A 26774-nucleotide genomic window follows, 5' to 3' on the forward strand; every position below is an offset into this window, starting at 1 on the left:
CTTAGGGTAATCCTGGTGAAACTCAGACAACAAACACACTTGGCTTGTAGAGAAGGACATGAGTCAGATAGGGACACATCAGAGACTGGACTTTCCTGAGCTAAACAACTAAAGACCTGCTGCTGTGAGTCTAGCTTCAGCTCTTCCAGCTCTTCCATGTGGCAGTGTTGAGAAGGTAAGATTCAGGCTAAGTCCCTTAGGTGTGTGGATGGATGGTGGAAACAGGTGGTGTAAGTGGAGCTTTACAGTAAGCTTTCTGGAAGAGTATGTTTACTGTTGGTTTGAGAAACATTGTAAAAAAAAAGCTATGGTTGTTTGGGTAGTGTCCCCTTACAGACCAATCCTTCGTGAGAGGGTATAGTGGCCAGGGAAGAGGGAAAGGGTGATTGGTGTCCCTTCTGGTACGTGTGTGTTGTGTGTATGGAGGGGGTGCTCTATGGGGAACACCACTCAGACATGCAGGACCCCCCCCCTTCCCCCATGTTCCCCTCAGTTGGTCACTCAGCTACAGTACAATATTTATGAGCGGCCTTGGTGAGTGGATGCGTCCTGACAAGATAAAACAGGGTTGTGGTGAAGAGTTAAAGCTGTTTAAAGTCCCTCCTGGCAAGCAGGACATTCTTCTGTGTTCCCCCTCCCCAACATCAGCTTACATCTGCATCACAACAGTGTGCTTCAATTCACCTGGTGACCTGGTCACAGAATGCAATGCAACCTCTCTCTTTGGGCTCTTTCCGTTGGCTTTCAACTTCCCTGTTTCTCTGTTGGTCGCTCTGGATGGCTCTCTTCATGGTCTATCCGTTTACAAAAGGCTTAATAAAATAGTTGCTTACAAGCCCTGCTACCAAGCTAATGTTCTATCTCGGTCTGCCGCCACTTTGCTTGGTCCTGTAATCAAAGAAAGCTCAAATTAAAAGGCAAGGCTTGTGAAAGTCCCAATTACTTATTGTTCTAAAGCGATGTTTGCAGTGTTGTGCTACCCCATGACCGGGCGGCTTAAAAACCCAATGCTTTATTATTCTAGCCATAGTCCTCAGTTGCTTGCTGAGCATTTCAGTGTGTGAGTGCACGTGGGTGGTTGTCTTTGGTTTCCGCTTGTTTTATTTATTCCTCTTCTCCCCTATGAGTAGAAGAAGCAATGTGTTTCCTCTGGTAGCAGCAGACTCCCCATTAGAGCTGTTTTGCAGGGAGGCGAGATGTGATGAGTTGGACGCGGATCATAAACGCACACATTGCTTTTACATGCCTGAGATGCTGACAGGCTGCCCACATACACTCCACGCATGTACACTGCTCACATGCACACACACATACACAGACGCACAGGCACACAGCCATGCAGAGAGAGAGAAAGAAAGAGAGAAAGAAAGGCAGGCAGGCTTCCCTCCCACTCTCGGCATACCCCCTCCCTGTCCCCCTCCCCAGGGTGTTTTCCATGAAAACATACATGAAATGAGTTTGAATAGGAAATATAGCAAAATGCATAGGAAATGTAGTCATTGACAAGGTTAGAAATAATGATTTTTAATTGAAATAATAATTGTGTCCTTCAAACTTTGCTTTCGTCAAAGAATCCTCCATTTGCTGCAATTACAGACTTGCAGACCTTTGGCATTCTAGTTGTCAATTTGTTGAGTTAATCTGAAGAGATCACCACATGCTTCCTGAAGCACCTCCCACTTCTTACATACTATACAGTCAAGCTGCTCCCAAAACAGCTCAATATGTGTTGAGATCCGGTGACTGTGCTGGCCACTCCATTATAGACAGAATACCAGCTGACTGCTTCTTCTCTAAATAGTTTGTGCATAGTTTGGAGCTGTGCTTTGGGTCATTGTCCTGTTGTAGGAGGAAATTGGCTCCAATCAAGCGCCGTCCACAGGGTATGGCATGGCATTGCAATATGGAGTGATAGCCTTCCTTCTTCAAGATCCCTTTTACCCTGTACAAATCTCCCACTTTACCACCACCAAAGCACCCCCAGACCATCACATTGCCTCCACCATGCTTGACAGATGGCATCAAGCACTCCTCCATCATCTTTTCATTTGGTCTGCGTCTCACAAATGTTCTTCTTTGTTATCCGAACACCTCAAACTTCGATTTTTCTGTCCATAACAGTTTTTTCCAATCTTCCTCTTGCCCGTCTTAATCTTTTATTTTTATTGGCCAGTCTGAGATATGGCTTTCTCTTTGCAACTCTGCCTAGAAGGTCAGCATACCGGAGTCGCCTCTTCACTGTTGACGTTGAGACTGGTGTTTTGCGGGTACTATTTAATGAAGCTGCCAGTTGTGGACCTGTGAGGCGTCTGTTTCTCAAACTAGACACTCTAATGAATTTGTCCTCTTGCTCAGTTGTGCACCGGGGCCTCCCACTCCTCTTTCTATTCTAGTTAGAGCCAGTTTGCGCTGTTCTGTGAAGGGAGTAGTATGAGATCTTGTCAATTTCTCGCATGGAATAGCCTTCATTTCTCAGAACAAGAATAGACTGACGAGTTTCAGAAGAAAATGATTTGTTTCTGGCCATTTTGAGCCTGTAATCGAACCCACAATTGCTGATGCTCCAGATACTCAACTAGTCTCAAGAAGGCCAGTTGTATTGCTTCTTTAATCAGCACAACAGTTTTCAGCTGTGGTAACATAATTGCAAAAGGGTTTTCTAATGATCAACTAGCCTTTTAAAATTATAAACGTGGATTAGCAAACACAGCGTGCCATTGGAACACAGGACTGATGGTTGCTGATAATGGGCCTTTGTACGCCTATGTAGATATTCCATAAAAAATCAGCCGTATCCAGCTACAATAGCCATTTACAACATTGACAATGTCTATACTGTATTTTTGATCAATTTGATGTTATTTTAATGGACAAAAAAATTGCTTTTCTTTCGAAAACTAGGACATTTCTTAGTGACCCCAAACTTTTTAACAATAGTGTAGATGATGATCGTCGTAGAGGGCTGGTATTTGCTGTTGCGGTGGAGAATTTAGACGTTTTAGAGGGAAAGGGAAAATGTACTTGCTACGACTGTGATATGTGGTTGTCTCACCCAGCTATCTTAAGATGAATGCACTGATTGTAAGTCACTCTGGATAAGAGCGTCTGATTAATGACTAAAATGTAAAATGTTATCTGACAGTAAAACAATAGCTAACTTATTTAAACATTAATTAATTTGATATTAGAGTACATTGCCAATGATGTCTGAACAATGCCAAATCCCATATCTCTCAATGCTGTAGATTTTTGGGGTTTTAGTCCTTGGTGCATCCAACGAAATGAGTGCCTTTTGCGTCCCTTTAATATTTTAGGTAGATATTTTTAAAGCCTGTTATATTAAATGAAGTCTCCTTTAACATAGACCCTATAGACAATTTGATAAATCTGATTCTTTATATTAATAAAGACTTGCTAAAGTGCCAAAATTCACCTCTCTCCCAGCTCTGTCCCTCTGTGCAACTTCTGTGACTTCTAGGAAGATTTTAACCCATTTAATCCCAACATTTATCCACCATCATTGTAAAGCCCTAGTTATTTTCTTGCATTTCTGAATATTATTATTTATTTCATGTGATTAGTGATTCATTTTAAAGTAAAAACAACAACAACCCTGTCCCTCATTTTAAGGTCAACCCTATTAAAACACTGACTTGTTTTAATATGGTGAAACTATTCCCTTTTAAATAATATAAAAAAAGAAGCAGGTGAAAAAAGCAGGTGAGATGGTTCTACTCTTTTTGGCCATTCTCTGGTGTTTTGTGGTGGAAAACTGAGCGGGTCGATCATAACACGTCAACCCTGTTACCCATAGATAGACAGGCTAGAAATATTTTAACAATTTGAATGTTTTAGTGAAGCTTGCATTCAATTGCCCCTCCCTGTTGCACATAACAAGCTTCCATTTCCCCTGTCACAAGGATGATTTAACCCTCATACTACCAACATATTTTACATACATGGATTACCAACTGGAGTGATTTTGACCCCAAGAAGAAACTATAGGAAAAAGCAACAATCATAGCAAATGATCAACTTAATTCCTATCAAAACATAATTAGACATGTAAATAATGTTAAACAGCAAATCACCAAAACACACTGTTATTTTAGCAACATTTTAGTTAATTTGCTTATTCTGTCAAACGAAACCATACATCTTCCCCTTGAATAATGTGCAGCTTTTTTCCAAAGTACAACCCACATTAGTAGTAAAAAGCTGATTTACCATAATTTGATTGTAGTATCAAATTATTTGAAAGATCAAAACTCTCAGAATTCCAGGGATGATACTCATACCTCAAACTCTCTACACATACAGAGATATAACTCTTTCCCTCGCAACCATGAACAAAGTTGTCTTGCCACAGTAAACACTAGGGTCTGTAAAGTGTGTACAACAACCATTACACATTCAGCACATTCAGACTCCCTGTGGATACAGAAGGACAAGGGTTGGGTGTTTTTTTGTTTCTTTATTTCTTTAGAGAATGGCACATACAAAGTAAAGGCTGGGGTGCCCTGCTGCAGTCGTCAAGGGTTGTAGGGACAGCAGAAATGGCTGGATTGTTCCAATGCCCTTTGTTCATTATTCTGTAAAGGCCTTGGAGGTCCTTGAAGACAACTGCCAGAAGACTAATGCTAACTAGTCAATAGATGGTGAGGGCTTTTAGAAAATCTGATGAATTAAAGGTTGAGTAAGTATTTTTAGAAGCTAACAGGATACATTACTTACCAACAACAGATGAAAATCCCAAGAAAACCACATCACATTTTGAAGTTTACTTTCCTTGCTTTGTCTGACAACACTATCATGAATCTAACAAATATGTTTTGTGATTCAGCGTGTAGTATTTATTTTGTTTCATAGCGAAAATGTTTGCTAGCAAGTTTCTCACACTTGCTTTAGCCGCAGGGGGAACAGACCTGCCTGGGCAAGTCCAGATGGTTGCCTGAAACACTCGCCTCAGAACGGAGGCAACGTCAACATAGTGCGACAAATCCCCATGTTTCTATGCTAGATTCGGACAGAACAATTAGCACGACAGCTGAAATGGTTTTGAAAAAAAGAGTATGTAACAAAATAAATACATTATGGTATTCACTAATCATAAACTATTTAATGTGGAATTTTGTTTGTAGAACATTTTTTAAATAAATAAAAACTGAAAAGCAGAAATATCTTGAGTCAATAAGTATTCAACCGTTTTCTAATGCCAAGCCTAAATAAGTTCAGGAGTAAAAATGTGCTTAACAAATCACATAATAAGTTGCATGGACTCATTCTGTGTTCAATAATAGTGGTTAACATGATTGTTTAATGACTACCCATCTCTGTACCCCACATATACAATTATCTGTAAGGTCCCTCAATCGAGTAGTGAATTCAAGCACAGATTCAACCACAAAGACCAGGGAGGTTTTTCAATGCCTCTCAAAGAAGTTCACCGATAGGTAAATGTGTATAAATAAAAAAAGCAGATGCTGAATATTCCTTTGAGCATGGTGATTAATTAGGCTTTGGATAGAAGCGTACTTCCTAACTCAGTTTTCCGGAGAGGAAGGAAACTGCTCAGGGATTTCACCATTAGGCCAATGGTGATTTTAAAACAGTTATAGCGTTTTATGGCTGTGGTATGAGAGCACTGAGGATGGATAAACAACATTGTAGTTACTCCACAATACTAACCTAAATGACAAAGTGAAGATAAGGAAGCCTGTACAGAATAAAAATATTCCAAAACATGCATCCTATTTGTAACAAGGCACTTAAGTAATACTGCAAAAAATTTGGTAAAGAAATTAACATTTTGTCCTGAATACAAAGCGTTATGTTTAGGGGAAATCCAACATAACACATCACTGAGTACCACTCTTCATATTTTCAAGCATGGTTGTGGCTGCATCATGTTATGGGTATGCTTGTCATCAGCAAGGACTAGGGAGTTTTGGTTAAAAATAAACGGAATACACCTATAAGCACAGGCAAAATACTTAAGGAAAACCTGGTTCAGTCTGCTTTCCAACAGACACTGGGAGACCAATTCAACTTTCAGCAGGACAATAACCCAAAGAACAAGGCCAAATATACACTGGAGTTGCTTACCAAGACGACATTGAATGTTCCTGAGACGCCTAGTTACAGTTTTGACTTAAATCGGCTTGAAAATCTATGGCAAGACTTGAAAATGGCTGTCTAGCAATGATCAACAACCAACTTGACAGCACTCGAAGAATTTTAAAAACAATAATGGGCAAAAAATGTACAATTAATGAATACTTATCAAATCAAGATATATTAGTGTTTTATTTTCCATTTATTTGTAATAAATGTTAGAATCTTTCTTCCACTTTGACATTACAGAGTATGTTGTGTAGATTATTGACCAAAAATGACAATTAAATCCATTGGGGTGTCAGCTATGACATGCAATCTATTTTGGTTATTGAGCTACAGTAAGTGAAGTGGATTTATAACCGGTAATGGAATTACATCATGGGTCCCTGATCTGTACTACACAGAAATCACAGGAGGTTGGTGGCACCTTAATTGGAGAGAACTGGCTCATGGTAATGGCTGGAGTGGAATCAGTGGAATGGTATCAAATACATCAAATAAGGATCTTAGTGAAACATTAATTATTGCCTAAATAAGTATTTCCCTGACGTGGGCATGTTTTCAATACAGACTCCTTTGGTCAAACTGTATTCCATATAAGGCATCCAGACCTTATGAAAGTTGCACAGTATACCCTTAATCTAGTAATAAATCAAATCTAGTGCTACATAAAGTGACATTTCTGCCATCCACTGTGAAATTGTGGGAGGATAACCAACCTTCCAATTAATTTCAATGCATTTCTTAGCCACTATAAATGCTAGGTTACACAGTTTCTTCTGATAACAGTCTCCAGTATCAACATTTCCAAGCAAACAAAAACAGGGAGAAGGGAGTCTGTAGATATGCTGAGATAAAATAACATACTCTTTGATAGAATTCCGTCAGCCTTCACAAGAGCATAACATATGCAAATACTGTATGTCCCCTTTTGTGTTTTACACCTTACCAGCAGAAGAATTACATGGAATGAATGATGTGGGTGTCTAGCAGCAAGGGATGTGTGCACCCAGGCCAACAGCCAATCCCTTACCCCCGTGGGGACGTAGGTGCGCTCCGGAGGGCAGGTAGCAGGCAGGTAGTTCCCTCTCCAGAGCCTGGCGGATGTCCACGTCTACATCCCAAAGCACAGGGGCAACGATTCGGGAGGGCAGAATGATGGGCGCACTCAGGACAGGAGCCTCTCCCGAATCGTGGAGACAGGTCAAGTCATCGGCTTTGATGTTCTTTGAACCTGGGTGATATGACAAGGTGAAGTTGAAACTAGTGAAGAAAAGGGCCCACCTTGCTTGGCGCGGGTTCAGCTGCCTCACTGTCCATATGTACTCCAGGTTCCGATGGTCGGTGAGGATGAGAAATGGGTCCTTGGCACCCTCAAGCCAGTGTCTCCACTCCTCCAATGCCAACTTCACCGCCAGGAGCTCCCGGTCGCTGACATCATAGTTCCTCTGCAGTGGTGCTGTGATGTGATGTGCGTCATTGTGCCGGGTCCCATTGGTCGATTATCCAGGGCTTGGACCGGAGGAGGAGAGGAGTGCGGGTACGAAGTGATGTTCAGTGAGGAGGTGAGGGCCTGGTCGATGAAATTCCCCATAGAGTCCATCAGTGAAATGGAAACCAGGAATGTGTGCGGCTACAGTTTAAGAGGGTGTGAACGATGCTGAATGTGTGTAGAAAAAGAAGAGCTATCCAGTAGGTGTACCAAAACATTCAAAGACCATTTTCTCAAAAGTGAGGTTACAAATTTATCAACATTCAAAGCAGAATTACATTCCCCCATCTCGTTTCGCTCTCGGAGCGTTCAAAGCACACACTCTACGCTCTGGCCGATGAGTAGGGTTGATCTGAGCGTTCTGACCTCAAAACGGCAGTCAAGCACCCAAGCTAACTGGCTAACATTGGCTAGCTTGCTAGCTACTTCCAGACACAAATGAGAGAACACCCTACTGAGCATTTTACTCACCCTAGCAAAGCTGGTTAGGCTGTTTTCATGTTATCTAGAGCATTGGTGACTGTAACTGTGCTGCTGGCAACAATTTAATTACGCTTTTTTGCCGACAATTAACTGACACCGGCCATATTCAACGGGTGTTGAGCATTCGTAAATTCATCAGATATTCTGCACTCTAGCATACTCAGACTGAATTTATGAATGCACCGGAAATGGGTTACTTACATAGTGGAGTCTTTTGTTAAAACATGTAGCTAGCTAGCTAGCTAGACAATGAACCATAATCCCAACTCATGACGTTACTACCCTGCATGAATCTGCAGGTAGCTAACCAACCAGGTTCAATGTTAGCTAGCTAACATTAGGCTATAACTAGCAAAGCAAATGGCTCTGAGATACGAATAATGAGATCATACACGTAACGATAGCTAGCGAGCCAGCCAGCCAGCTAACGTTAGCTAGTTAACTATCAGTACACTTTAACTTGAAATGAAAACGACTTTCTGTCAAAATTACAAATGTGTAATATCTGAAAATGTAGCTAGCTAGACTATCTTACCCATGCTGTGAAATCTGAGTAGATAGCCAGAGCGATTTTACCAGCTACGTCTAATCAACAGTTGTCGCATTGACATTCTATTGAAATGGATGCTTGCATAGTGGAGTCTTTTGTTAAAACTTGTAGCTAGCTAGCTAGCTAAACAATTAACCATACTCCCAACTCATGACGTTACTACCCTGCATGAATATGCAGGTAGCTAACCAACCAGGTTCAACATTAGCTAGCTAACATTAGGCTATAACTAGCAAAGCAAATGGCTCTGAGATACGAATAATAAGACCATACACGTAACGTTAGCTAGCGAGCCAGCCAGCTAACGTTAGCTAGCTAGCTAACAGTACACTTTAACTTGAAATGAAACCACTTTCTGTCAAAATTAGAAACGTGTAGTATCTGTAAATGTAGCTAGCTAGACTATCTTACCGTATACATCATGGATGGACGCGTCACCCTCACGGATGCCATGGTTTCCCTTAGTTTGAAGATGTAATCCGGAGACAGGTGTTTTCTCCATCTCCTTAGCTATCATATTCTAATTCCACTGATTTCAAAACTCGGTCCACCAGAAAGTGGAGAGCAACACAAAGAAAAGCTGTGTTAGACAGGATTACCTACACATACTGACCAGCTCAAATAGACAGAAGCGTGCTATATGGCAGATCAATCCGAACTCATCTCTCAGCATGTTCAGCCCACTCATTAACTCAGCTAATCAATGAATGAAATGGCTCTCCTGTGAAGTAGTGACCCGCGACATATACGCCTAATTTCCTGAAACGAGTCACATATTGACTTAATAAGGTGCTGACACAATAAATTCCAAGCTTGCTGGTGAATAAACGTAATCCTTAAGAGTCTATTGACGCACCAACGCATTCATCTAAGTAACATAATAAAAAAATCCCCATCAAAATCCATCATTTTAAGCAATCTGTTTTTTGGGATGGGCTGTATCTCAATCCACCGCATCCGCCTATGTCGGCCTTCTGCATCTACGGTGGAAGGTGGGTGAGCTACAGCGGTGTTTGTCAAAATATAAGACATTCCAAAAATCTGTATTTTTTACGAAAACATCTGTCGCTTGCCAAACGGTTTGCCCTAAAAAAACGAATATGACCACTCTATGAAAAGATGAGACTCTCACAAACATGATGGTGTTCTCTGTTTTGCTCTACGACCCGGACTTGTCTGAAGGTATTTTGTGCCAAGAAAAATAAGGGGTTAAATATATACCCCCCAAAACAAAAAGAAAAACGCTTTGCCTGTTTGATGGTTCATCGGAGGGCATAGCGGGATTTCTTATAAGCGTCCGGGTTAGAGTCCCGCTCCTTGAAAGAGGCAGCTCTACCCTTTAGCTCAGTGCGGATGTTGCCTGTAATCCATGGCTTCTGGTTGGGGGTATGTACGACGGTCACTGTGGGGGACGACGTCATCGATGCACTTATTGATGAAGCCAGTGACTGATGTGGTGTACTCCTCAATGCTATCTGAAGAATCCCGGAACATGTTCCAGTCTGTGCTAGCAAAACAGTCCTGTAGCTTAGCATCTGCATCATCTGTCCACTTTTTTATTAACCGAGTCACTGGTGCTTCCTGCTTTAGTTTTTGCTTATAAGCAGGAATGAGGAGGATAGAGTTATGGTCAGATTTGCCAAATGGAGGGCGAGGGAGAGCTTTGTATGCGTCTCTGTGTGTGGAGTAAAGGTGGTCTAGAGATTTTTTTTCCTCTGGTTGCACATTTAACATGCTGGTAGAAATTAGGTAGAACGGATTTGAGTTTCCCTACAATAAAGTCCCCGGCCACTAGGAGCGCTGCCTCTGGATGAGCGTTTTCCTGTTTAGTTATGGCCTTATACAGCTCATTGAGTGCAATCTTAATGCCAGCATTGGTTTGTGGTGGTAAATAGACAGCTATGAAAAATATAGATGAAAACTCTCTTGGTAAAAAGTGTGGTCTACAGCTTATCATAAGATACTCTACCTCAGGTGAGCAAAACCTTGAGACTTCCTTATTATTTGATTTTGTGCACCAGCTGTTGTTTACAAATATACACAGACCGCCACCACTTGTCTTACCGGAGTCAGCCGTTCTATCCTGCCAATGTAACGTATAGCCCGCTAGCTGTATGTTGTCCATGTCATTGTTCAGCCACGACTCAGTGAAACATAAGATATTACAGTTTTTAATGTCCCGTTGGTAGGATAACCGTACTCTTAGGTCATCTAATTTATTTTCCTATGATTGAAGATTGGCTAATAGGATTGATGGAAGAGGCAGTTTACTCGCTCGCCATCGGATCCCCGACCTACGTCCACGATATCGCTTTCTCGTGCGAATGTCAGGGATTTGGGCCTAGTAGGGTGTCTGTAGGATATCTTTTGCGTCCGACTCGTTGAAGAAAAAATCTTCGTCCAATACGAGGTGAGTAATTGCTGTCCTGATATCCAGAAGCTCTTTTTGGTTATAAGAGAAGATGGCAGAAACATTATGTACAGAATAAATTACAAATAACGCGAAAAAACACACATATACTACAATTGGTTAGAGGGCTGTAAAACGGCAGCCATCTTTTCCGTTTTCTATCAGAGAAGAGAACAGGTAATTGTTTCTTTTTATTTTGGTCATTGAAAGTTTACTGTATGCATTTGATTCAGTACATCACTTTGTCAATAGAAAGGGGACTGGGGAAAAAAATTATACTTTTCTTACCATAAAATATTTTACGTATAGAAGTAATGTCCATTACTATTATTACTGTATGTATAGGTTTGTAAGTGCATTTTCCCTTTTTGTAGAATTGCAAGACTACCACATGAGGGTGGAATGCCTGATATGTTCTCCCAACAGCAAGAGGCTCTCATTGTTGATATGGTCCTTCAAAACAATGCCATCTGACTGCGTGAAATACAGCAAAGAGTTGTTGAACACAATGTAAACTTTGAAGGAATCAACAGTGTCAGCCTTTCTACCATTGACCGTGTCCTCCAGCGCAACAAGGTACGCATGAAGCAAGTGTACAGAGTACCCTTTGAGCGCAACTCAGAAAGGGTCAAAGATCTACGATTTCAGTATGTGCAAGTAAGTGTACACTCAGACACTTTCAGCGCTGATGCTTACAGTACAATACTATGCTACTAGCCTACTGTTACTGTAAACTGCACTATATTGTAGTGTATGTAAATCAGGAGTGCATACAAATGCACTATTGCAGAAGTTTGCCTTTCTGTATCACTTACTAAACTACTTATTTATCTATTTTTATATATAGAGAGTGTTTGAATTAGATTCCATGGAAAGGCCCCATGAATACATTTTTGTAGATGAAGCAGGGTTCAATCTGGCTAAGAGGAGGTCCTCTGTAGCTCAGCTGGTAGAGCACGGCGCTTGTAACGCCAAGGTAGTGGGTTCGATCCCCGGGACCACCCATACACAAAAAATTTATGCACGCATGACTGTAAGTCGCTTTGGATAAAAGCGTCTGCTAAATGGCATATTATTATTATTATAGGAGAAGGAGAGGCAGGAATATAATTGGCCAACGTGCCATTGTGGAAGTCCCTGGCCAGCGTGGTGGCAATGTCACCCTTTGTGCAGCCATAAGTAATCGTGGGGTTCTCCACCGTCATGCAACCCTGGGGCCATATAACACTGAACATCTTCTTACATTTCTGGGTGGTCTTCGGGATGTTTTGTTTGAGTGTGAGCAGCAGGATCATCAGCAGGCAGTGCATCCTGTCTATGTCGTGGTTTGGGACAATGTCAGCTTTCACCGTGGTGTCCGGATACGCGAGTGGTTCAACATCAACCAGCGATTCATAAATGTTTGCCTTCCACCATACAGTCCTTTCCTCAACCCAATAGAATACTTTTCTCTGAGTGGAGGTGGAAGGTCAATGACCGAAACCCATATACCAGGGAAAATGTCTTACAGGCAATGGAATTGGCCTGTGGTGACATAGGTGTGGAGTGTTGTCAAGGCTGGATCCGGCACACCAGAGAGTTTTACCCCCGTTGCCTGGCAAGGGACAATGTTGCCTGTGATGTGGACGAAGTCCTCTGGCCGGAACCAGCACAAAGACGTGATGCTGAGGCAGAATGAATCTCTCATTGACTTTGATTTTGCAGTTGACAACATTTTTGAGTGAGAGAGAGAGAGAGAGAGAGAGAGAGAGAGAGAGAGAGAGAGAGAGAGAGAGAGAGAGAGAGAGAGAGAGAGAGAGAGAGAGAGAGAGAGAGAGAGCGCCGAGACAGAGAGAGAGTTGAGATAGAGAGAGAGCTGAGATATATAGAAGTATTTCTGTGTTCAGTGTGTAGCTCAGAGATGCCACATTATGGAAATGCATTGAGATGTACCTCTGGGATGTGCGCCATCAATTGCTGCTCTGTGCTGTGTCCAAAGGATGCCAGGTGCAGGACACAATCTCTTGATCTGCTATCCAATATACAGTGGGGCGAACACGTATTTGATACACTGCCAATTTTGCAGGTTTTCCTACTTACAAAGCATGTAGAGGTCTGTAATTTTTATCATAGGTACACTTCAACTGTGAGAGACGGAATCTAAAACAAAAATCCAGAAAATCACATTGTATGATTTTTAAGTAATTAATTTGCATTTTATTGCATGACATAAGTATTTGATATATCAGAAAAGCAGAACTTAATAATTGGTACAGAAACCATTGTTTGCAATTACAGAGATCATACGTTTCCTGTAGGTCTTGTCCAGGTTTGCACACACTGCAGCAGGGATTTTGGCCCACTCCTCCATACAGACCTTCTCCAGATCCTTCAGGTTTCGGTGCTGTCGCTGGGCAATACGGACTTTCAGCTCCCTCCAAAGATTTTCTATTGGGTTCAGGTCTGAAGACTGGCTAGGCCACTCCAGGACCTTGAGATGCTTCTTACGGAGCCACTCCTTAGTTGCCCTGGCTGTGTGTTTCGGGTCATTGTCATGCTGGAAGACCCAGCCACGACCCATCTTCAATGCTCTTACTGAGGGAAGGAGGTTGTTGGCCAAGATCTCGCGATACATGGCCCCATCCATCCTCCCCTCAATACGGTGCAGTCGTCCTGTCCCTTTTGCAGAAAAGCATCCCCAAAGAATGATGTTTCCACCTCCATGCTTCACGGTTGGGATGGTGTTCTTGGGGTTGTACTCAACCTTCTTCTTCCTCCAAACACGGCGAGTGGAGTTTAGACCAAAAAGCTCTATTTTTGTCTCATCAGACCACATGACCTTCTCCCATTCCTCCTCTGGATCATCCAGATGGTCATTGGCAAACTTCAGACGGGCCTGGACATCGCTGGCTTGAGCAGGGGGGACCTTGCGTGCGCTGCAGGATTTTAATCCATGACGGCGTAGTGTGTTACTAATGGTTTTCTTTGAGACTGTGGTCCCAGCTCTCTTCAGGTCATTGACCAGGTCCTGCCGTGTAGTTCTGGGCTGATCCCTCACCTTCCTCATGATCATTGATGCCCCACGAGGTGAGATCTTGCATGGAGCCCAAGACCGAGGGTGATTGACCGTCATCTTGAACTTCTTCCATTTTCTAATAATTGCGCCAACAGTTGTTGCCTTCTCACCAAGCTGCTTGCCTATTGTCCTGTAGCCCATCCCAGCCTTGTGCAGGTCTACAATTTTATCCCTGATGTCCTTACACAGCTCTCTGGTCTTGGCCATTGTGGAGAGGTTGGAGTCTGTTTGATTGAGTGTGTGGACAGGTGTCATTTATACAGGTAACGAGTTCAAACAGGTGCAGTTAATACAGGTAATGAGTGGAAAACAGGAGGGCTTCTTAAAGAAAAACTAACAGGTCTATGAGAGCCGGAATTCTTACTGGTTGGTAGGTGATCAAATACTTATGTCATGCAATAAAATGCAAATTAATTCCTTAAAAATCATACAATGTGATTTTCTGGATTTTTGTTTTAGATTTCGTCTCTCACAGTTGAAGTGTACCTATGATACAAATTACAGACCTCTACATGCTTTGTAAGTAGGAAAATCTGCAAAATCAGCAGTGTATCAAATACGTGTTCTCCCCACTGTATCTACAAATACACAACTCATATTTCTGGGGTTTTAAAACCATCTGTGTTGGCGTGCTCTCTGGCCTCATTAAGTTATTATAGTATTTACACAACGTACATGCTGCTAGATAACAATATAGTGTGTGTGTCGGGTAGTAGAGGAGCTGTGTGTGTTCTAATAAAATGCACAGGGGGAAGGGAAGGGGGAGGGAGGCGATTGGTTTTCTTTTTCAAAGTATTTTCTTTTTTTGTATTTTACCCCCCTTTTTCTCCCGAATTTCGATCTTGTCTCATCACTGCAACTCCCCAACGGGCTCGGGAGAGGAATGTTTGGTTTTCTTAATGGCTGACCATTAAGGTATATTAAAGTTGATGTGAAATTGATGAGTTTGTTTTGGGTGCTGGTTTGCATATGGAAAGGAAATGTATCCGAATCAAGATGAACTCTGCCTCCTGCGTGACTCCTAATCATATGAAAGGAAACCATTTGAACATAATCTATTTGTGTCGTTTTTCATCAGAGTAGATGAGATGTGATTCGCCTCAAACACAGACAGCCTTTGCTGTAAACACCAACCATCTCAAACAACTTGGGAGGGATAAAAGCTACTAAAACAAATCCTGAGACTGTTTAGCTGACCAGCTGCTGCTAGTATGACCCCTTTAAGACAAAGACAATCAAAACATAAACCTGTTTTCTGTGTGTATGAATTGATCATATAATAACAGTACATTAGCAAACATTGGTGTCCAAATCAACAGACAGTTCAGTCTTATATTCAGTATTGTGTTGCAGACACCCTGCTGAAGCTCCCCCCTACCCTGGTGTTTAAAGTGCATGAAATGAGGCCATGATATGATATCATACTCCTCCACAGAGGTATTGATCCAGAAGCCCAATGGCCTGAGTTTGTTCCTAATGGTCTTCAGAGACCAGAGAAGAGGAGACATGTCTGATACACATAGACTAGGTTTTGAGGAGAGGGAAATACTCAGTGAACCCCAGGAAGAGTAGCTGCTGCTTCTGCAAAAGCTAATGGGGATCCAAATAAACAAATACGCACATGTACTGTTGCATACTATACATTTGTGTGTCTGTATTTGAATATTAAAGGTGCTGTAGCATCTCATATAAGGGTATCAATAACAAGAGTTTATAGAGGTATAATAGGTAAACCCTTGAAAACAGAATCACACCTTTTGTATCACAAGGCATTATTAAGAGTTATTAAGCAATTTCAAACATCATCTATAAAGGGTTATCAACGTGGAAGTCGGCATAAGCCAGTTTCTCCAGGATGGGGTTGAGAGCTTGTTTATGACACTAGATGGTAAGGAGAGAAGCCATGCTGTTATCAGTCGTCTGGCTTTAGTCACAGAGAGAGCTCTAACTAGGTAGTGTGTGTCAGTCCGTGTTTAAAGAGCTGTAGCATTGATTATCCATTATCCGCACTGATAGGCCCGTCAGATGGACTCAGGCGACATACTCGTGTCGCTAACCGCTCGGCGGTGCTTAAACCCTCAGGAGCGATCTAACCTGGACTGACACTGCTGTCTCCGTCTCCATTACCTCTGGATCAGTGATTGGTGGACAGGAGTCTCTTAATGAGTTGTGTCCATGTATTGACCAGGGTACCTGATACTTGGATTGGCAGTATATTACACTCAAAAGATCAACTGTGATGAATAGTACTGTATGATGGGTAATGTTATATAAACCTAAACCTGATAGCCCCAAATTAGAAGTGGGAAGAGAGAAAGGGACTTTGGCATAATGTAGTAACCAAAAGATTGCATAGCAAGCTGTTAAGTTCATTGGGTACAATATATTCGGAAGGAGGGGCTAGTGGGTAATCTCAATAACATTCCTCCATCTTGGTATGCAGACACAGTCTTCTCTCTCCTGCCTTGTCATTTAGGTCATTGATTTCCTTTAAGCACAGTTTGTGCATGCCAAGTGGCTCCTGGTTTAAACCCTCAGGTCCTGCACAAACTGCCCCCGCAATCAGACACACGTTAGCTGTAAAGGAAGGTTAATCAAAACCAATGATTAACAAGACTCCTTCTATTTAGGGGACACCCTTCAGCACAAAGGTTGTGACCCAACAACTGGGTCTGTCTCTCTTACCATCAGAGTCTAAGAAAATAAGGTTCTGACCCAACAACTGGGTCTGTGTCTTACCATCAGAGTCTAGGAAAATAAGGTTCTGACCCAACAACTGGGTCTGTCTCTCTTACCATCAGAGTCTAGGAAAATAAGGTTGTGACCCAACAACTGGGTCTGTCTCTTACCATCAGAGTCTAGGAAAATAAGGTTCTGACCCAACAACTGGGTCTGTCTCTTACCATCAGTGAACAGGGTAATAGGTCTGAGAGTACGGAGCTCCTTGACTAATACTAATGTTTACTAATGTGTACTTATGTTGCCCTCCCTTTCCATCCCCCGTTAAGGACTTTAATAATTTTTTTATGACTGTGGCCTGACTAATAAAAAAGGGTGTAATGTTTTTATCTGGTCAGACCACATGATCAGGAAATACTCAGCGTGGCTGTAATGATAGATAGGGATTGATATTCATTCGTTTCTTTGTCAAATCTGGGTTTTCTCCACTCATCAATTGCCATTGAGGAAGAAGTTATTTGAACTTTAAAATAAATGTTGTGTGACAAATAAAACAGTCAGAAGCGATCTAAAACACGCATCAAAAAGTAATATCTCTAAACTAATCAGCATATCAAAACACATCCACAGCAAAATAAACATATTGGAGATCGCACAGTATGAGGAAAAACAAAGACCTTGTTTTATTTATTTACAAATCAAATGCAGGCCTCACATGAAGAGATATAACAGTCAGGGAAAACATTACAACACGGATCCAATTTACAATCAAGCATCACTAAAGCCACATTTTACCTAGCTGTTGGTCCCACAGGTGTCAAGCGACGTGTATGCGGTAGAGAAGTCAAATGCAGGACACTGAGCGGCGGACAACGTTCTTTACTGAATACAGTAAGAATAACGTACAAAACAACAAACCTCCAAAACAGAGAGGAAAAACACAACGACCCGTACATACAAGGAACTGCCGGAATGACAAACGAACAATCACACACAAAATAACCAAATGAGAGACATGGGTAAATATAGGGAGTACAATCCAACATAATGGGAAACAGGTGTACACAATAAAGACCAAACAAGACAAACACCGAAACATCGATCGGCAGCAGCTAGTACTCCGGGTACGACGAACGCCGAAGCCTGCCCGAGCAAGGAGGAGGAGCAGCCTCGGCTGAATCCGTGACAGCAGGACCTGAACGTGCTCCTACACTTTTCATTCTCATTCTCATGTATCTTTCCATTTACTAAGGTAAATTGATATGTCAATCACTGTTAATTGATGAATAGATTAGTCGTTAGATGAGTCATTATTAAAGGCAGAAGGGGTATTTTTACATATCAAAGCAGTAGGATACTGTACATATGCTGCCTGAGGGGAAGCAGAGGAAAACATATAGTAAGAATAAGCGTATAGCTAGATTGAATGGATGTTGTTTCGTACAGCATTGCACCAGAGTCCAATGCCAAAACATTGTTGCCTTTCTATAGGTTTAGTGATATGACTTTCTTGTGGCATTTTGATGAGAAAGAACATTTTAGGGTTGCCATAGTATTTCACTGTATGTTCTAGAACTGCCTGAAAACTCTAGATCCCCTGCTGTTTCACCTCTTTCCTTTGATTCTACCAACTGGAAAGATACCACTTTCCTCTACTAGAATGTCTTCATCCATACCACCGGAACCACTCCACCCCCCTCTACCTCCCTTCAGCCCCTCCATCACCCTCCACCTCCTCTCCTGTCCCTCTCGGCTCTGCTAGTCTACAGTAGCAGCAGGAGGAGCTTGTAAGTTATTGATTTTGACCCTCTGCCCCGCTCATTGAGTCCCGGGAAACAAACTCTGTGCTTTAGAGTTCAGAAAGATAGCATTTTAGATAAACACTGTCAGCCACTGTACCGAAGGTGCTAGGCCGATAAAAAGACAGGTTTGAGCAAACACCTGGAGACATTTCCGATTGCTATCTTCACTGTGAATTACTGTGGAAATGGTGTGTTCCAGCTGGAAATGACCCCCCGCCCGGTAGTGACAGGAAGGTCTGGAGGATGGTCAGAGGAGGATGGTCTCTAAAGCAGAGAAGGAGTCAGAGCTGGTCAGAGAAGGAGATCAAGGTGGAGTTGGAGGGGGATAGACTTGAGAGATTTGTCTGTAATTTGTCACTTTTACTTGTACACAAGCTGTAAATAGGAGATAAAAAATGTATACCTCTAATTTGTTACATCATATTTAAGTAAGTGGACTAATTTAAAACAGTTTGTAGATGTCCAATCGTCCTGTTAATAGTGTGTAGTGGGAATATGGGTCACGCATCTATCTAAATATAAATGAATCAATGACTAATTTAAGATTTATTTGTGGTCCCTAGACCTTGATAAGTTTCCTAACTTACTGTAAGGTTTAGTAAACCGTCACAAAACTCTAAGAGCAGCACTAACCTGCTAATCTCGCTCTCTCTCTTCTACCTCTCTCTCTCTCTCTCCTCTCTCTCTTCTACCTACCTACCTACCTCTCTCTCAATTCAATTCAATTTCAATTTAAGGGCTGTATTGGCATGGGAAATGTATGTTAACATTGCCAAAGCAAGTGAAGTAGATAGTAAACAAAAGTGAAATAAACAATAAATATTAACAGTAGACATTACACTCAGAAGTTCCAAAAGAATAAAGAAATTTCAAATGTCATATTATGTATATATACAGTGTTGTAACAATGTCCAAATAGTTAAAGTACAAATGGGAAAATAAATAAACATAAATATGGGTTGTATTTACAATGGTCTTTGTTCTTCACTGGTTGCCCTTTTCTTGTGGCAACAGGTCACAAATATTGCAGCTGTGATGGCACACTGTGGTTTTTCACCCAGTAGATAAGGGAGTTTATCAAAATTGGGTTTGTTTTCTAATTCTTTGTGGATCGCTGTAATCTGAGGGAAATACAGTGGGGGGAAAAAGTATTTAGTCAGCCACCAATTGTGCAAGTTCTCCCACTTAAAAAGATGAGAGAGGCCTGTAATTTTCATCATAGGTACACGTCAACTATGACAGACAAAATGAGATTTTTTTCTCCAGAAAATCACATTGTAGGATTTTTAATGAAGTTATTTGCAAATTATGGTGGAAATAAGTATTTGGTCAATAACAAAAGTTTCTCAATACTTTGTTATATACCCTTTGTTGGCAATGACACAGGTCAAACGTTTTCTGAAGGTTTCAAAAGGTTTTCACACACTGTTGCTGGTATTTTGGCCCATTCCTCCATGCAGATCTCCTCTAGAGCAGTGATGTTTTGGGGCTGTCGCTGGGCAACACGGACTTTCAACTCCCTCCAAAGATTTTCTATGGGGTTGAGATCTGGAGACTGGCTAGGCCACTCCAGGAGCTTGAAATGCTTCTTACGAAGCCACTCCTTCGTTGCCCGGGCGGTGTGTTTGGGATCATTGTCATGCTGAAAGACCCAGCCACGTTTCATCTTCAATGCCCTTACTGATGGAAGGAGGTTTTCACTCAAAATCTCACGTTACATGGCCCCATTCATTCTTTCCTTTACACGGATCAGTCGTCCTGGTCCCTTTGCAGAAAAACAGCCCCAAAGCATGATGTTTCCACCCCCATGCTTCACAGTAGGTTTGGTGTTCTTTGGATGCAACTCTTCATTCTTTGTCCTCCAAACACGACGAGTTGAGTTTTTACCAAAAAGTTCTATTTTGGTTTCATCTGACCATATGACATTCTCCCAATCCTCTTCTGGATCATCCAAATGCACTCTAGCAAACTTCAGACGGGCCTGGACATGTACTGGCTTAAGCAGGGGGACACGTCTGGCACTGCAGGATTTGAGTCCCTGGCGGCGTAGTGTGTTACTGATGGTAGGCTTTGTTACTTTGGTCCCAGCTCTCTGCAGGTCATTCACTAGGTCCCCCCGTGTGGTTCTGGGATTTTTGCTCACCGTTCTTGTGATCATTTTGACCCCACGGGGTGAGATCTTGCGTGGAGCCCCAGATCGAGGGAGATTATCAGTGGTCATGTATGTCTTCCATTTCCTAATAATTGCTCCCACAGTTGATTTATTCAAACCAAGCTGCTTACCTATTGCAGATTCAGTCTTCCCAGCCTGGTGCAGGTCTACAATTTTGTTTCTGGTGTCCTTTGACAGCTCTTTGGTCTTGACCATAGTGGAGTTTGGAGTGTGACTGTTTGAGGTTGTGGACAGGTGTCTTTTATACTGATAACAAGTTCAAACAGGTGCCATTAATACAGGTAATGAGTGGAGGACAGAGGAGCCTCTTAAATAAGAAGTTACAGGTCTGTGAGAGCCAGAAATCTTGCTTGTTTGTAGGTGACCAAATACTTATTTTCCTAAATAATTTGCAAATAAATTCATAAAAAATCCTACAATGTGATTTTCTGGAGAAAAAAAATCTAAATTTGTCTGTCATAGTTGACGTGTACCTATGATGAAAATTACAGGCCTCTCTCATCTTTTAAGTGGGAGAACTTGCACAATTGGTGGCGGACTAAATACTTTTTTTCCCCACTGTATGTGTCTCTAATATGGTCATACATTTGGCAGGAGGTTAGGAAGTGCAGCTCAGTTTCCACCTCATATTGTGGGCAGTGTGCACATAGCCTGTCTTCTCTTGAGAGCCAGTTCTGCCTATGGCGGCCTTTCTCAATAGCAAGGCTATGCTCACTGAGTCTGTACATAGTCAAAGCTTTCCTTAAGTTTGGGTCAGTCACAGTGGTTAGCGGGTATTGGCCTAATTCTGCTCTGCATGCATTATTTGGTGTTCTACATTGTACACAGAGGATGTTTTGCAGAATTCTGCATGCAGAGTCTCAATTTGGTGTTTGTCCCATTTTGTGAATTCTTGGTTGGTGAGCGGACCCCTGACCTCACAACCATAAAGGGCAATGGGTTCTATAACCGATTCAAGTCTTTTTAGCCAGATCCTAATTGGTATGTCAAATGTTATGTTCCTTTTGATGGCATAGAAGGCCCTTCTTGCCTTGTCTCTCAGATTGTTCACAGCTTTGTAGAAGTTACCTGTGGCGCTGATGTTTAGGCCGAGGTATGTATAGTTTTTTGTGTGCTCTAGGGCAACGGTGTCTAGATGGAATTTGTATTTGTGGTCCTGGCAACTGGACCTTTTTTGGAACACCATTATTTTTGTCTTACTGAGATTTACTGTCAGGGCCCAGGTCTGACAGAATCTGTGCAGAAGATCTAGGTGCTGCAGTAGGCCCTCCTTGGTTGGTGACAGAAGCACCAGATCATCAGCAAACAGTAGACATTTGACTTCAGATTTTAGTAGGGTGAAGCCGGGTGCTGCAGACTGTTCTAGTGCCCTCGCCAATTCGTTGATACATATGTTGAAGAGGGTGGGGCTTAAACTTCATCCCTGTCTCACCCCACGGCCCTGTGGAAAGAAATGTGTGTGTTTTTTGCCAATTTTAACCGCACACTTGTTGTTTGTGTACATGGATTTTATAATGTCATATGTTTTTCCCCCAACCCCACTTTCCATCAATTTGTATAGCAGACCCTCATGCCAAATTAGGTCAAAAGCTTTTTTGAAATCAACAAAGCATGAGAAGACTTTGCCTTTGTTTTGGTTTGTTTGTTTGTCAATTAGGGTGTGCAGGGTGAATACGTGGTCTGTCGTACGGTAATTTGGTAAAAAGCCAATTTGACATTTGCTCAGTACATTGTTTTCACTGAGGAAATGAACTAGTCTGCTGTTAATGATAATGCAGAGAATTTTCCCAAGGTTGCTGTTGACGCATATCCCACGGTAGTTATTGGGGTCAAATTTGTCTCCACTTCTGTGGATTGGGGTGATCAGTCCTTGGTTCCAAATATTGGGGAAGATGCCAGAGCTAAGGATGATGTTAAAGAGTTTAAGTATAGCTAATTGAAATTTGTGGTCTGTATATTTTATTATTTCATTGAGGATACCATCAACACCACAGGCCTTTTTGGGTTGGAGGGTTTGTATTTTGTCCTGTATTTCATTCAATGTAATTGGACAATCCAGTGGGTTCTGGTAGTCTTTAATAGTTGATTCTAAGATTTGCATTTGATCATGTATATATTTTTGCTGTTTGTTCTCTGTTATAGGGCCAAAAAGATTGGAGAAGTGGTTTACCCATACATCTCCGTTTTGGATAGATAGCTCTTCGTGTTGTTGTTTGTTTAGTGTTTTCCAATTTTCCCAGAAGTGGTTAGAGTCTATGGATTCTTCAATTACATTGAGCTGATTTCTGACATGCTGTTCCTTCTTTTTCCGTAGTGTATTTCTGTATTGTTTTAGTGATTCACCATAGTGAAGGCGTAGGCTCAGGTTTTCTGGGTCTCTATGTTTTTGGTTGGATAGGTTTCTCAATTTCTTTCTTAGGTTTTTGCATTCTTCATCAAACCATTTATCACTGTTGTTACTTTTCTTTGGTTTTCTGTTAGAGATTTTTAGATTTGATAGGGAAGCTGAGAGGTCAAATATACTGTTTAGGTTTTCTACTGCCAAGTTTACACCTTCACTATTACAGTGGAACGTTTTGTCCAGGAAGTTGTCTAGAATGGATTGAATTTGTTGTTGCCTAATTGTTTTTTGGTAGGTTTCAACACTACTTTCCTTCCATCTATAGCATTTCTTAATATTATTCAGTTCATTTGGCTTTGATGCCTCATGATTGAGTATTGCTCTGTTCAAGTAGACTGTGATTTTACTATGTTCTGATAGGGGTGTCAGTGGGTTGACTATGAACGCTCTGAGAGACTCTGGGTTGAGGTCAGTGATAAAGTAGTCTACAGTACTACTGCCAAGAGATGAGCTATAGGTGTACCTACCATAGGAGTCCGCTCGAAGCCTACCATTGACTATGTACATACCCAGTGTGCGACAGAGCTGCAGGAGTCGTGACCCGTTTTTGTTGGTTATGTTGTCGTAGTTGTGCCTAGGGGGGCATATGGGGGAGGGAATGCTGTCACCTCCAGGTAGGTGTTTGTCCCCCTGTGTGCTGAGGGTGTCAGGTTCTTGTCCAGTTCTGACATTTAGGTCGCCACAGACTAGTACATGTCCCTGGGTCTGGAAATGATTGATTTCCCCCTCCAGGATGGAGAAGCTGTCTTCATTAAAGTATGGGGATTCTAGTGGGGGGATATAGGTAGCACACAGGAGGACATTTTTCTCTGTTGAGATAATTTCCTTTTGAATTTCTAACCAAATGTAAAATGTTCCTGTTTTGATTAATTTAATAGAGTGAGTTAGGTCTGCTCTATACCAAATTAGCATACCCCCTGACTCCCTTCCCTGTTTCACACCTGGTAGTTTGGTGGATGGGACTACCAGCTCTCTGTAACCTAGAGGGCATATACCATGTTTCTTGTAGGATGACAATGTCTGTATTTCCGATTTCTTTGGTGAAGTCCAGATTCCTGCTCTTTAGGCCAAAGGCAGATGACCTTTGTGTTCCATAAAGTGTCTAATGTTGTTGGTTGTGTGGTTTGGCCTCAGGCCAGTAATTGTGAGCAGAGCCTGCTGAGCATCTGGTACATGCCATTGGCTTGGGCTAGTGTAAGAGTGGGTGTTGGGCCTGTTTGCCTGCTCACGGCCTGGGCGTGTGTGACTTTCATGTTGAGGCCCTCTTTGTGGGAGTGGGGGGCTTGGGGTGGGTAGGAGGGGCATAGGTCTGATCTGAGGGGGCCTAAATGGGGTGTGGGCATGGTTGACTTGGGGCGGAGTTAATTGGTGGGGGTGGGGGTGTAGATGTGGCTGATGGTGCTGTGGTCTGGATGTAGGTCCTCTCTGCGGGGGTCCTCTATGTGTAGGTCCTGGGGGGGGTCCCGCAGGTCTGGGAGAGTGTCTCGCTGGTCTGGGCAGGGTGTCTGTTGATCTGTTGCTCCTGTGTGAGGTGTTGGGTCTGCGGTTGAGGGCAATATCCTTTAGGGTCCGGGCGAAGGTGGGCACTGCTGCCTTGTATAGGTGGACCTGGTCATAAAGGCTGTTGACGTCCAGGGTGGAGTGGTGGGCCAGGTAGACATTTGGTTTTGATGCACAGTCACGGGAAATACTTGTGTTTACCCGCTGTATGGTAGCAGGGTGGAAGTATTTTCGTGGTAACAGGGTTGAGATAACCACTTGTGCGTTGGGGAAAGTAGAATAAGTTTTTTTCTATCACTCCCTTGAGAGCTGTGGCCACCCTTTCCTGCTGTGTTCTCAGGTCATTTGTGCCTGTGTGTATTATTATGTGGCTGGGTGATCCTAGTCGGTCCTCAGACAGAAGGTCTAGGGCGCGCTGGGTGTTTGGACACCAAAGTTTAGACACTGTGTGTTTTGGAAAAAGTATATTTTCTTGTATGTATTTCCCGTTTGAGTCCATAAGGAGTACAATCTGTGGCTTGTGTATGTCCTCAGTGGGTGTGGGGGGGGTCATCATGAGGCCTATCAGGGTGTCTGACAGGGGGGTTTCTCAGAGGGGTTGGGGTCCCCAGGGCTTGGGGTTCTTCATTTGTTTGTCTGGCTGTGATGTCGAGGCTATGGTCAGGGTCTAGGGTGTACTGTTCTGCTGCGATGTCGAGACTTTGGCCAGGATCTGAGGTGGGCTGTTCTGCTTGCTTCTCTGCGGGGGTGGCCAGCTCTCTAATGGGTTGTTCTATGTCACCCGTCATCGTTCTCACCTTCTCCTCCAGCACTCTGATCCTCTCCTCTAGTGCTATGTTCTTCTCCTGCTCCTGCTCTTTCTCCTGTTGATGTTGTCTCACCACAGTCCAGAGTGCAGACATGTCTCTCTCTACCTCCAGCTCTCCAGGTCTAGTTGTGCTGGACTGTTGTCTGGGTCTGTGCTGACTGGAGTGTGTTCACCTACTGTTCCAGCTCCACCTGCCTTACCTCCAGCTGGGTGAATTTATCCTTCATTTCAATGAGGGAGTAGTACTCTGTGCTGGGAAGTTGACTTTCTGCTTGGGGTTGCTCTGTGGGGTTATTTAATGAAAAGGTCTGGTCTGACCCGCTCGGGGTGGGGGTATCGTTCTCAAGGGAGAGCTTCTCCTGCTGAGCTATTTCTTTGATTAGGTGAAAGTCCAGCTGGAACTGTTTGGTGCTGCCTTGAACCAAAACGGTTCCAGATTTATAGAGATTAATATTAGATGACTCAGAGTCCTCGTTGACCAGTATCCTGAGTCTCCACCCATCGCTAGTATAGCACTGTGCCATGCCAGGGGATGGTATGTGTGGAAGATAAGGTTGCTTATGTTCCCATTTTTATAAAAATCAGCAAAAAGTGTCTCCTGATTCCCCAAAAGAAGTTTAATTTTGTACTCTTTTCATGTCTTGTCGTTTTTTACATTCAGAGGGTACTGTATTTTAATGACCTCTGAACATTTGGTTGGGATAGACTGTGCGACTCTCCTGCCATTGTTGGGCTCAAGGGCTTTGACACCTCTCACTTCACACGTCAGTGCTAATTGAAATTGTATCTCTTTGTACTAGCAAGCTTGGTAGCCTTAGCATTCAGTCCTTATAAAATAAAATATATCATTGTAATGTATTTTTATTCTTGGTTTTTGAAAGTAAAAAATAGCTTCATACTAAACATCACTCACTTCGTTCCAGGTTGGATGGTGTTTTCAGGTTTCTGTTTGTTTGCCAGAGCATTTGCTGTATAGTTTGGGAATAGTAATCCTTGGTAGTAGAAAGAATAGCAGGTAATTCCTTCCAGAATCAGGTTGTATGGTTTGGAATGAAGGTTATGTTGTGGAGGGTAGCATCCTGAATATGTCCCTTCCAAAAAATCCTACTTTATCTAATTCTAAATCTATATTTTTTGTTAAAAATGCAGGAGCAATGTCTCTCTCTCTCTCTCTCTCTCTCTCTCTCTCTCTCTCTCTCTCTCTCTAGGCTCTCTCTCTATCTATCTCTCTCTCCGTATTTCTGCCTCTCTCTCTCTATCTTGTCTCTCTCTCTATCACGGCTCTGTCTCTATATCTGCCTCTC

Source organism: Coregonus clupeaformis, chromosome 31 (genome assembly GCF_020615455.1).
Source record: "Coregonus clupeaformis isolate EN_2021a chromosome 31, ASM2061545v1, whole genome shotgun sequence".
NCBI classification, from domain to species: domain Eukaryota; kingdom Metazoa; phylum Chordata; class Actinopteri; order Salmoniformes; family Salmonidae; genus Coregonus; species Coregonus clupeaformis.